Source organism: Durio zibethinus, chromosome 4, assembly GCF_047325235.1.
Source record: "Durio zibethinus cultivar Kanyao isolate XHJ-2024 chromosome 4, ASM4732523v1, whole genome shotgun sequence".
In the NCBI taxonomy this organism is placed as follows: domain Eukaryota; kingdom Viridiplantae; phylum Streptophyta; class Magnoliopsida; order Malvales; family Malvaceae; genus Durio; species Durio zibethinus.
In genome coordinates, this window is record NC_143165.1 from 9,016,930 (window position 1) to 9,029,816 (window position 12,887).

Below are 12,887 nucleotides of genomic sequence, written 5' to 3' on the forward strand. Positions count from 1 at the left end.
TATTAACAATTAAAGGGTTGGAATCTATGATTCCTTTGTTGATTCTTAATGTTAGTGTAACACAGAATATTTCATAGTTGATTGGAGAGACAAGAAAGGTATCTAATTTGTGGGACACACAAATGCATAGAAGAATCCTTTAGGCATCCCAATCTTACAAGAAATCTGAACAAAGACATCTCAAATGATCACAGCCATACACAATCACCCAGCAAATACAAGTATATTTCTATCTTAAGCTCAACACTAATTGAATGTATAGTAGGATACTTATTGAGGACAGCATAGGGGCTTTCAATTTTCAATATCACATAATTGCTTCATTTTTTGTAATATATACAAGGGAGATGCAGTCTGGAGATAAAAAAAACAATTGTAAATATTGAGATTTAAACTTTAAATTTAATGATGATTATATGAATAAATCGAATTAAATCGTATCACATAATCATTTTTGGGGTCAGTTTTGATTGAAAACCATGGTAAGTTTTAGGTTGCCTAGCTAAACAGGATGGTTTTTTATAAGAAAAAACATGAAAAATTGATAAAAGCTTTAATAATATCAAATTTTAATTACTGTTAATTGCTTCAATTATCCAAAATTAAAAAAAAAAAAGGGTATGACAAGTTATCTGTTTTATAATCTTTTCATGTGTTGTTCAGCACATATTTGAGGCTTAAAAACTTGCTTTTATAAGAAGCAGAGTTGGTACAGTGGAATGGACATTGCAACCCCATTGGAATAACACAAACGACCCTTATGTTGGATATATTTGTGTGTCAAATGTCAAGCACCTCAGTCCTAATCACCATTGCACTATAAATAAAAAGATTCTAAAGCCTTTATGATTTGTGCCTAATGTGGTTTATTGGTGTTAAGAATCAACCAAGATCCAATTTAAATGTAAGATCACATCAAATTCAATCTTTAACAGAAGAGAAATAAGATTATTTTAATAAATATTTATCATATGTGGGTGTCATTATCATGTGACAAACTCAGAAGGAATATAAGCGCAGGTTTTCATCACATGTATAGGCCATAGAAAAGCTCAATACATAACTGATGTGAGATAATATTATTTTAACAAAAGATATTATACTTAGAGTAGATTTAATCACATATGGTGAGGTAAAGCATGATTATTTTTATGTATGGATGTCACTCAGAAATATCATTATTTGTTAAAGCATATTTATATGTTTTGTGTTAAGCTCATAAGTTATTTGAAATATCTTGCATTATCACCTAACAATAAGACAATAGTATGCGAAAATAACATTACATTTGATAAAACACTGAGAAAGACAATTGAGTTATGAGGATTTATAATTTTACTATCAACTTGCAGTTCAAAGTTAGAGAGCGTGGGTTTACTTAGAACGTCAATGTGACATGTGGCACTGTCGAATTTACTAATAGGCTCTTAATTTTATTTGGCTTAATATAATTATTATTTTTGACAAGGGGTGGCTTTTTATGGATAGTAAATAAATACCAAACCGACGATATTTTAATTTGTTTTGATGTAATAAGGTGATTTTTGTTTTAAAAAATCGGAAGTTGAATTAGACGTGAAGTAAGTATTATTAAAAAATTTAGAGCCGGATTGAAGATGAATTTTAAGGTGCTTCATCTTAACCTATCTTGAGATATATATATATATATATATATATGTATTATTTATTTAGTTTTATATTTATATGTATATATTATATTAATAAAATTATTATTTAATATTTTAATTTAAGGTATTAATTTAATAAAAATACTATATTTATATATAAATAAGACGTAATTTATATTTAAAATAAATTTTATAATTATTATTAAATTATAATTATTAAATTAATTTTAAATTGAATACAAAATATACATATATGTGTCCGATTAAGGTTGAATATAAAAGATAAAAACGATCGATGTCAGATATCAAGTGGAATATTTGGGGGTTGAGTGGAAGCTGAGGAGAGCAAAAACTCGCCCTGCCAAGATAAGTTGCCGTCCTATACTTTTTGTTTAATTTTTGATTAATCTAACTAAATAATATGCAATAGAGTTTCTAAATAGAGCAGGTGAACAGGCTTTTGTCAGCTAACACCGGCTATTGCAGCTAAAATGATGTCATAATCATCAAATGGACGTATTTCTTTAGATTCAGCACGCATCAATTTTCACCTATTAGAATCATTTTCTTTGTTTGTCACACGGTCAAGTTTATTTCTTTAATGCTTGAAAAGTGCTGGTTTTTTGGAAATTAAGCATATCCGAAATTCCTGAGTTAGCCATATCTAATGCAATTAACCTTGTAATCAGCTCCTCGTATACCTCTTTTCTTGCGAATGTTGCAAGAACTGACTATTAAATTGATGTGCTTTATCATCGGATAGTTGGCATTTAACTCAAGTGGTAAAAAAAAGTATGCCTCTTCGTTACTTATGTTCGAATCCGAGAGGCTGAGATAAATTTGCTTGAACTGATTTGAAAAAGAGATATATGGAACAAAATTCGAAAATCCCTTACCGCTTGATAAAGAAATTGATGTTCTTTCAGTGAATTTTATACTAATTATTTCTTCCGATTACTTTGTTTATGATCCCTGATGCACATTTTCAACATCAAACAAGAAAAAAAATGATAAGAATAGGAGTTTGAGATTTTCCGATTAGCCTAAATTAACAAAACAAGATGAAATTTTTGGTTGTTGTTTGCCTTGACTTCATTTATCATCCTCGATTTTCAGTGGACTGACCAGCTTAGTTGAAGTGGGCTGGATTAGCTTAAACAATGTTGTTAGCCCAATGAATACCATCAAGCTATATTTGCTGAAGTTTCATATATTGCTCTTTCTTGGAACCAAACTAGGAAAGCATAAATTGTTTCCATCTTCAGTGTGAACTATTACCCTAATTGTTTTAAACTACAATGATGAACAACAGCTTCTTCATCAAGGATCTCAGGATTTATCCGATTGCTATGGCAAAGACACAGATTTCGAAAGAACAAAGATAAATAAAGGGAAAAGGCACTATTCTCTGGAGGGAACCCATATTGATTCTGTTTTTTTTTTTTTTTTGTTGCTTTTGCTTAAGAGCCCTAGTTGATATATTGATAAAAAAGATTAATTAATTTGAACCATTTATCTCTGAAGTTGCTATTATTTTTATTGTCATGCATGGCCTCCATGTCAATTTCATTAAAGTAATCTTTAGCTTTGAATTTTGGACATGGTGAATTTTGTTAACGTACATTTTGGACCACATAATTTGTTGTGTTGGGAATTTGCAGGTGAGAGTATCAGTATATAACTATCATCAGTTATTTAGGCATAGGGATAGGCCAGGTCGGAGGTTGAGAAATGTCAAGGTGATGACACTGATGAGGCAATTTGGTATTAATTGTTATAGAATTACAGGAAAAGAGCTTCCACTTTCTTGCGAGAAAGAATCAGTGATAATTATGTCCAAGTTACGACTTCCTTTGTATATTAAAAACAAAAAAAAAAACAGTGATGATTTATCTTATGCCTGATGCACCTTATAATTCCCTAGTTGCCAATTGATTGAATGAGTAGAAAATAGCAAAAGATTCAATTCAGAGATTTTAATTTGGTATTTTGTTTTCAGATGATACTGAGATTTTTTGGGGGATTCAGTATTATAATAACAAGTTGCTGCAATAATCAGGTAAAAATGGTAATGTGACTGATCAATTACTACTGAGGAAAGACCGGAAAATTTCACCTCGAGGGAAGGATGGGTTTTTCCCAAAGTGGATTTCATTTCCATGGAGATGAATTTGTGCCCCCACCAGACTGTTGGCCCTAAAGTAATAAATATAACAACACAAAAATAATATATCGTAATAAACCTACAGTAATAGATAACAATCAACAATCAACAACGTAAAAAAAATAAAGTATACCAAGATTTTCATGAAAAACTCTCATGTGTAGAGAGAAAAACTATAGATTACTAGAAAAATCTTCACTATCAAATAATGGATATACAAAGTTTTCTCTGACTAAAACTAGAGATAATCAACAACTAGAGAGAGATAATTGGAGAAATCTCACCAAATAGGTGACTTAACAAATACACATTGAATTTGTTCCTAAAGAGCTTTAAACCAGATCTTAACTGTTAAGAATGAAAAACACTAAATCATAAATCTGTTGACAAAATTTCAACTCTATCGGACCACGGATTGACTTCCGTTCAATCAACTCTCTTTTTTCCCTTTTCTTTCTATTTTTCTGGTTTTTCTTCTTTCTTTTCTTGGTTTGCGACACTACCTTAAAACAACCTCACCTTTTTTTATTAAGTAGCTAGGGCTTTGGATAAAAAGATAGACCAAGGCCCATGACCTTTGATTGGTCCAAGACCAATTACATGGGGTTAGACCCCATTTTCCTAACAATCTCTCCCTTCAGTCTCATTAGGAAGAGATTCATCACCATAGCAGTTTCATTTAGAACTTACTTTGGCTAAGGAACTCATTCCGATCAAGTTACTGCAAAGCTCAAGCTTTTCCCTGAAAAGTATCTTAGTCAACATTTTTACTACATTCTCATCAGTATGGACTTTCTTTAACAATATTTACTTTTTCTTAGTCATTAAACGTAACTAATGATATCTAACATCAATGTGCTTTGTTCTAGCATGGTGTCATAACGTCTAGATCCGGGGATCTATCGCTAGACATTGATTTAAGAGAGTCGTCACCAATCTTTTTTATCTAGGTGCGATTGGTCACCTAAGGAATCTGTCCTTTTAGGGAACACCTAAAATTAAGGGTCCCTAAAAGAATAGGTTCAGGTCTACTAACCAGAACAGGGTTCGGGAGTTCGGTTACGTGTAAGGAAGGTTATAGCACCCTCACAACGCCCATCAAAAGATGGTACCAGCTGAAATTTGTGTTATCCAATGAGCCTTAAAATTTTACCAAGTAATTAATTATTGGAAATTTTTCTCAATTGACTCTAATACTTTTAGCAGAAAATTGAGAAAATTTTCTCACCTCAAGAGTATGCAAGAAAAACTACTGTTTCACTTGCAGAGGCTCCGTCGTCGGATTAATTAAAGAAAAATCAAAATCAAAATCAAAATCAAAATAGAAAGGAAGGAGAGGATGATTGTTCTTGTGTAGGAAAAATTGATACTTTCAACTTTTCCCCAAAAATATTTTTTGGAAATTTATTTCTAAGGAAAATTGATAGTTTCAACTTTTCTTCAAAAATATTTTTTGAAAATTTTGATTTTCAAGGAAAATTGATACTTTCAACTTTTCCCCAAAAATCCCTTTTTTTGAAATTTTATTTTTAAGAAAAATTGATACTTTCAACTTTTCCTCAAAAATATTTTTTTTTTGAAACTTTGATTTCCAAGGAAAATTGATACTTTCAACTTTTCCTCAAAAATCTTTTTTTTGAAACTTTGATTTCCAAGGAAAATTGATACTTTCAACTTTTCCTCAAAAATCCTTTTTTTGAAAATTTATTTTTAAAGAAAATTGATACTTTCAATTTTTCCCCAAAAATATTTTTTGGAAATTTATTTCTAAGGAAAATTGATACTTTCAACTTTTCCTCAAAAATATTTTTTTGATTTTTATTTAAAGAATATAAAACAAAATAAAAGTAAAAGTAAATAAAAAAGAAAAATAAATAAATAAAGAAAAGTAAAACAAAAATAAAAATAAAATAAAGATAAAAAATATTAAATAAATCTAATCTAATAAATAAAAAAATAGAAAAACAAATAAACAAATAAATGAAAATAAAAAAAAAAACCTGGAGCGGCTCGGATCGCGGCTCGGCTCGGCTCGAAGAAGAGAAAACGGCTCGAAGGGCAGCTTGGGAAGCTCGGCTCGGCTCGGCTTGGCTCAGAGGGGGGCAGGCACGCACGGGTCAAAAGTGGGTCGACGTTCGGGTCGGGTCGGATTTCGACAAAACGCGCGGATCCTCTGGTTACTTAAGACCAAAACGACGTCGTTTTAAGCGGGTATAAAAGGCATTTCCTTCTGTTTTTTGGTAGAACCCTTCTCCTCTCTCTCTTTCTTCTTCATTTTTCCTCTCCCTTCTCTCTAAAACTGAAGAACACCGGTGGAATTTTCGTCGGATTCTGGAAAAAGTCACTGGAATCTGGAAATTTCACCGGAAGTTGGTCGAAAGATCACCGGTTTCTGGGATTCTTCGCCGAAAACTGGGTTGGTTGTCGGAAACTTCAAGGTTGGCCGGAATTTTCGTCGAAAAATTCAAACTTCGTCGGAATTTTCGTCGGAATCTGGAAATTAGAAAAAATTTTCGTCAAAAATTTTTAAAAAATTATTTTCGATCCCTACAGCTATCCTAACTCTTCTCAACGTTCTTTAGCCTTCGAAAACTCTTCTATACACCTCTTTTCTCTTAAATTCAGTAGCTTTGCTCACTGTTTTCTTTGTCTTCTTCATCTGTTCCAGGAGGGTGCCTTTTATAGGGGTTGATCAGGAGTTCCTGATCAATCCCAATTCCTCCTTGGACGGGGATTCAATCTTTGAATCCAATTAGACTCTTTTGATTGAATCCCCACTCCTAGTAGGATTCTTCAACATTTAATCTTAGCCATCAAAAAAGAAAAAAAAAATAAATAATACTATCAGATAATCAAACAAAATCAGATGGATGAATAAAATAAAATTAACAGATAATTAAAATATAAAATAAGATAAATCCAAAAATATTTACCAGAGAAAAAAAATGATAATAATAATAATAATATAATAATAATAATGATAACATAATAATAACAAATATAACTATATAAATAAAATACATATAAATATTAACAGAAAAAAATAAATAAATAAATATATATTAATACACAATAATAATAATAATAAATAATAAAATACAAAAAATACAATAAAAAGAAAAAAAAACAATAAAAATAATACTAGATAGAAATTGAATTGGGCTTACCCTTTTGGGCCAGGCCCAATTGATCTGGGCCTGGACCCAATTGGGTGTCTACAGCTGCCCCTCTTTGCACATTTTCTGTGAAACAAAAATTGCGCAAAGACATAGACACCCAATCAAGACTCAACTCAACATTGTCATTTTTTTTTTGTTTTTTTGTGTTTTTTGTTTTGTTTTTTTGTTTTGTTTTTTTGTTTTGTTTTTGTTTTGTTTTTGTTTTGTTTTTTTTTGTTTTTTTGTTTACCAAAGCTCCTCTAAACAGAGGCTCAACGACTTTGAGAAACATAAATTGCTCCTTTAAACAGAGGCACCACGACTTTAAAAAGTAAATTGCTCCTCTAAACAGAGGCACCACGACTTTGAAAGTAAATTGCTCCTCTAAACAGAGGTACCACGACTTTGGAAAAGTAAATTGCTCATCTAAACAGAGGCACCACGACTTTGAAAAGTAAATTGCTCCTCTAAACAGAGGTACCACGACTTTTAAAAAATAAATTGCTCCTCTAAACAGAGGCACCATAACTTTGAAAAGTAAATTACTCCTCTAAACAGAGGCACCACGACTTTGAAAAGTAAATTGCTCCTTTAAACAGAGGCACCACGACTTTGGAAAAATAAATTGCTCCTCTAAACAGAGGCACCACGACTTTGGAAAAGTAAATTGCTCCTCTAAACAGAGGCACCACGACTTTGAAAAGTAAATTGCTCCTCTAAACAGAGGCATCAGAGGCACCACGACTTTGGAAAGTAAATTGCTCCTTGACAATCATGTCCAAAGGAGTTGAAAGTTGTGTTTGAAGGAATTTCAGGAGATTATGCCCAAAGGTCTTATAAATCAACCCTAATACCAAAAGACATCCTATTTCAAGGATTAGGAACTTACTTGACAAGCTTTTTTTTTCTCAATTTTACAAAATATCTTTATATCTGTCTTTCCATGTGGGATGTTGGAACACCCTTGCTTCTTGGATTTATACACTATACTTTCTTGAAAGTAGTGTATGCTATGCAAATGTACATGAATTTCAATGCATGCTATGCAAATGTTGGCCAATTAATTCCTGTTCAATGTATGGTACTCAAGTTTCTCAAGCTCTTTTCTTAGGCATCAAGCCCTTTGATTCTTCAGAGATCCAATTACACTGCTCTTCTAAGATCGAACCAGTGTAGCTCTCAATTGTCTTTTCCACTCACATTCTTCTTTGTTCAGTTTCTCGATACTTTGGAATAAGCTTCATCAATCGATCATCACTTGACCATCATTCAATGAATTTCTCAGCACTAACAAATTTTAAAACAAGTTTCATCCATCATCACTGGGTCATTACTCATAGATGTCCCAGCATTAACCATTCCAAAACAAACTCTGTCTAGTGATTGTTTTCATCATTCAATCATAACTTGCAAGTCATATCGATCAATTCATCACTTTTCAAGATTTGCCCCATTATATCATATACCTTTTCAAATCATCTCTTTTAGGTTTCTACCATTTCTTCATCATCTTAGATTTCTTTTCAAATGAATGTAAGATTCTTTTAAGCACATATTCATTCATTCATTATCATTTCAAATTTTGACAAATACAATGCAATCAAGCATTTTTTCAATTCATTTTAAGGGTGTAACAATAAGAGGACAGAAAGTGAACTATGGTAAAGATAATCAATAAATATCTATTTTGGTACAGAACAAATGGAAAAAGAAATGTCATTGAGATGGATGGTATGTCCGAATGATGAATATTTAGACAATTCTCAACATTAATCTAAGATTTTTTTTCAAAAACTCATTCCATTTACTGTTGAAGTTAACTTGAGCTTGGTAAGCTTTGCCCCAGTCTTTGAGAGATCTTCAAATGTCTTTGATCTTTCATTCATGTGAGCCATTTGACCTGGATTTTTTTCTATCAACCTTTCAAGTTTTCAATTTGAATCTCTTTTTTCATTTTTTCTTCTTTCTTTCTTTTTTTTTTTTTCATCATCTTCTTTTTTTTCTCATTTTTCACCTATTATTGACATCCTTCATACATCAAACTTTTAGAGTAATGTAGCATGATTCCATTGCTTCATCATGAACATGCCTTCACTCAACATATGATCATTCAAGTTGAGTATTCACACTTGATCCAAATGGATTTTTCAAGGTTGTAATGTAGGCCAAGGTGAAGGGTCATAAAAAATGGATATAATAGGCTCAAAACGTGTATTAAAAAGGTTCAAGACCGAAGGATCATTTGATGCAGCTTGGCATTTTGCCCCACATCGTTTCACTACTTTTTTCTTTCTTCACACAAAGGATTCTCATTATTTTACCCCAAGTCATGTGTGGCATTTATTTTTTTCTTTTTTCATTTTTGAGACCTTTTGTGAAATTTTTTCAAAAGTGTAGAGGGTGATCCTTGATTAGGGTTCAAAAAAAAAATCATAACAGGCTCAAAAGGGTAGCAATAAATGGTTTTTCAAATGGTAAAGAAAAGATGGTCATTTTTCATCTCAATTGTGAATACCTTTCTTGAACATCATCTATTGAACAAACTTATGAACTCGTATAAAAAATTGCACATCTTCAAGACATATCTATTTCACCTCCGGTAACAGCTTATTTTTGCTCAAATCATCTTTTCATATTAATATGGATGAGTTCTCAGAATTAAATCCCATAATTATTGTTATCATTGTCTAAATATTCATCATCTGAAATTTAAGAATGGAAATGTGAAGTTATGAAAGGTAACAGGGCATGGAATAATGGTCAAGTGAAAGAGAAAAATGTAATGAAATGCATTGACTTGCCTTTATTAAAATGATAACAAGTGAAATCATATTGCAAAAAAAAATCTAACATTATTTGAAAAGAAATCCTACAATGACAGAAGAAAACTTTCAACCAGCCTTATCTCTATTTTTTAAAATTGTCCCCCTATGCGATCAGGTGAAGAATCTCTATTGACATCTTGCCTCTCAATTCATTGTGACTCTCCAGCCCCTTTCTATTCTTGACTTTCACTCAGAGCGCTAACATTAGATGTTGTTGCTTTTCCTTGATCAAAACTTACCATTCCATCATTGATCAACCGTTGCACCTTATACTTTAAAGCAGTGCAATTTTCAGTAGAATGGCCAGTAATTTCATAGTGATAGTCGCAGTGGGCTGTAGGATCATACCACTTTGGGTATGGTGGTTTAAGCGGCTCCACATGGCTGGGGGCAATCAAATGGCTATTATAGAGTACTCGATATAACTCTGTATAAGTCATAGGGATTGGATCAAATACAAGTTTTTCTCGAGTAGTTCGTTGTTCTCGTGAGCCACTTGCTGGGTTAGTAGGGCGAATTTGGGTTCTTACAGGAGCTTGAATGTTAAAGCTATATGTAAGATCTTGAGGGCTAAAATAAGGTGGTTGTGGAGCTAGCTGGTATGGGTAGGATGAGGCATTATTCACAGCAGAATAGTATGGAGAGTGACCTTGGGATGGATAGGGTTGATAACCCCTGAATTGTTGTCTATCAAAGCTCACAGCTTGAGCTTCAGCTTTTTTCTTTTCTTATGTCTTCTTGGTTTTTCCTCCTCTCAACTTGCCATTTTTTATGGCACTTTCAATAATTTCTCCAAAGATTACCATGTCAGCAAAATTTTTTGTTGCATTTCCTATCATCTTTTCATAATATGGAGGTTTTAAAGTGCTAACAAATAGTACTGTGGTCTCTTCTCCGTTAGTGGAGGTTGTACCTGTGAAGCTATATCTCTCCATCTCTGGGCATACTCTTTGAAAAACTCGTTTGACTTTTTCTTCAGATTCTGCAAAGACAAACGATCTGGGGCCAAATCGATAATATGTCAATACTGACCGATGAAGTCATGTGCCATATCGCTCCAAGAGCGAATGTGAGTCCTATCCAGCTGAACATACCACCTGGCAGCAGAACCAGTAAGGCTATCCTGGAAGACATGCATCAAGAGTTTTTCATCATGTGCATGAGCTGCCATCTTTCTGCAATACATGGTGATGTGGGTTTTGGGGCACTTTGTGCCGTCATATTTTTCAAACTTCGATACTTTGAACTTATAAGGGATAACCACATCAGAAACTAAGCAAAGCCCAGCAGCATCAACTGACCCATAAAAGTTAAATCCTTCCACAGCCCGTAGCCTCTGCTCTAGCATGCTAATTTTGGAGTTTTTCTGAACTTTCACTCTCATCTTTTCTTTTTCCTTCTCCTTTAAATCATTTAGATCAAGAACTGATTCTACTACTTTTTCAGTGAATACAAGATTTATATGGCTATTATACTACCTTGGGTTGAAAGCTGATGGCATTCCAGGATAGGGGAAATGTTGTGGCGGGACCTCTTGGGCAGACTGGGCTTGAGGTGGGCCAAAACCTGGAGGGTACAAAGGGTCAGCCACTTCTTGCTGGCTTGTACTTCTTTCAACTCTTTTTTCTTTATTTATGTTATTAAGGGCCTCCAGAATCTTGCTTAGTTCACTTTCAATCTTCTCCTGAGCTTTTTCTAGCTTTTCAAATCTATGAGAACTTTCCTCTTCCATTTGCCTTGCTCTGGATCTTGTGTTGTATGGATGAGCAGGGTTTTCGCTAGATTGAGCTATCCTCAGACCTTGAGTATCATACTTATGATTAGAAATGTTATGCTGTACCTTATGTATGATGCTTTGATATACAAATGAAATGTACATTTTTTGAATGAAATCTAGTATGAAATGAATGCAAATGATTGTGTTGAAACATGATCATGAAAAGAATACAGATGCATACAATCAGACAAACAACATAGTTAGTTTCATGGATGAAACGTAAGTGATGCTGATGCATAATATTACATATGATAAAAATAATACACAAAGTTAAGCAATCAAAATGATTAGATAAACACCCTTTTTTGTGTCTTAATTTTAGGGTATATCTATCATTGGGTAAAAAGAGCTCTATCCTAGGTGTAGGCACTCTTAAAGTTCACTACATGCGGTTTTAAGGTCAGAGTCTAAAGGTCCTCAAATTGCTCCTTACATCCCTGTCCATTACAGACTAGTAAGGCACCCTAATCCTCACCCATTACAGGCTACAAGCGAAAAAGGTTCAATTTGAGTGGGAGTATTTCGCTAGCCACTGCGGAGGCATTAGACCTCACGAAAGCAATAGGTACTTTACTCCCTCCTAGAGGGACGGAGCTCGGGTGTAGAGCTCATGTTATGCACATGCACATGAATGACATAATTAACAAAGTAAATAAAACATGAATGAATAACAACACATATATACAACAAGGTTAAATTTCATTTGGCTTTTGGATAACACAAATTATTTGCTGGCCTGACTCTCAAGGTCCCCAGTGGAGTCGCCAAGCTGTCATAACGTCTAGATCCGGGGATCTATCGCTAGACATTGACTTAAGGGAGTCGCCACCAATCTTTTTTATCTAGGTGCGATTGGCCACCTAAGGAATCTGTCCTTTTAGGGAACACCTAAAATTAAGGGTCCCTAAAAGAATAGGTTCAGGTCTACTAACCAGAACAGGGTTCGAGAGTTCGGTTATGTGTGAGAAAGGTTATAGCATCCTCATAACGCCCATCAAAAGATGGTACCAGCTGAAATTTGTGTTATCCAATGAGCCTTAAAATTTTATCAAGTAATTAATTATTGGAAAATTTTCTCAATTGACTCTAATACTTTTAGCAAAAAATTGAAAAAATTTTCTCACCTCAAGAGTATGCAAGAAAAACTACAGTTTCACTTGCAGAGGCTCCGTCGTCGGATTAATTAAAGAAAAATCAAAATCAAAATCAAAATCAAAATAGAAAAGAAGGAGAGGATGATTGTTCTTGTGTAGGAAAAATTGATACTTTCAACTTTTCCCCAAAAATCCCTTTTTTTGAAATTTTATTTTTAAGGAAAATTGATACTTTCAACTT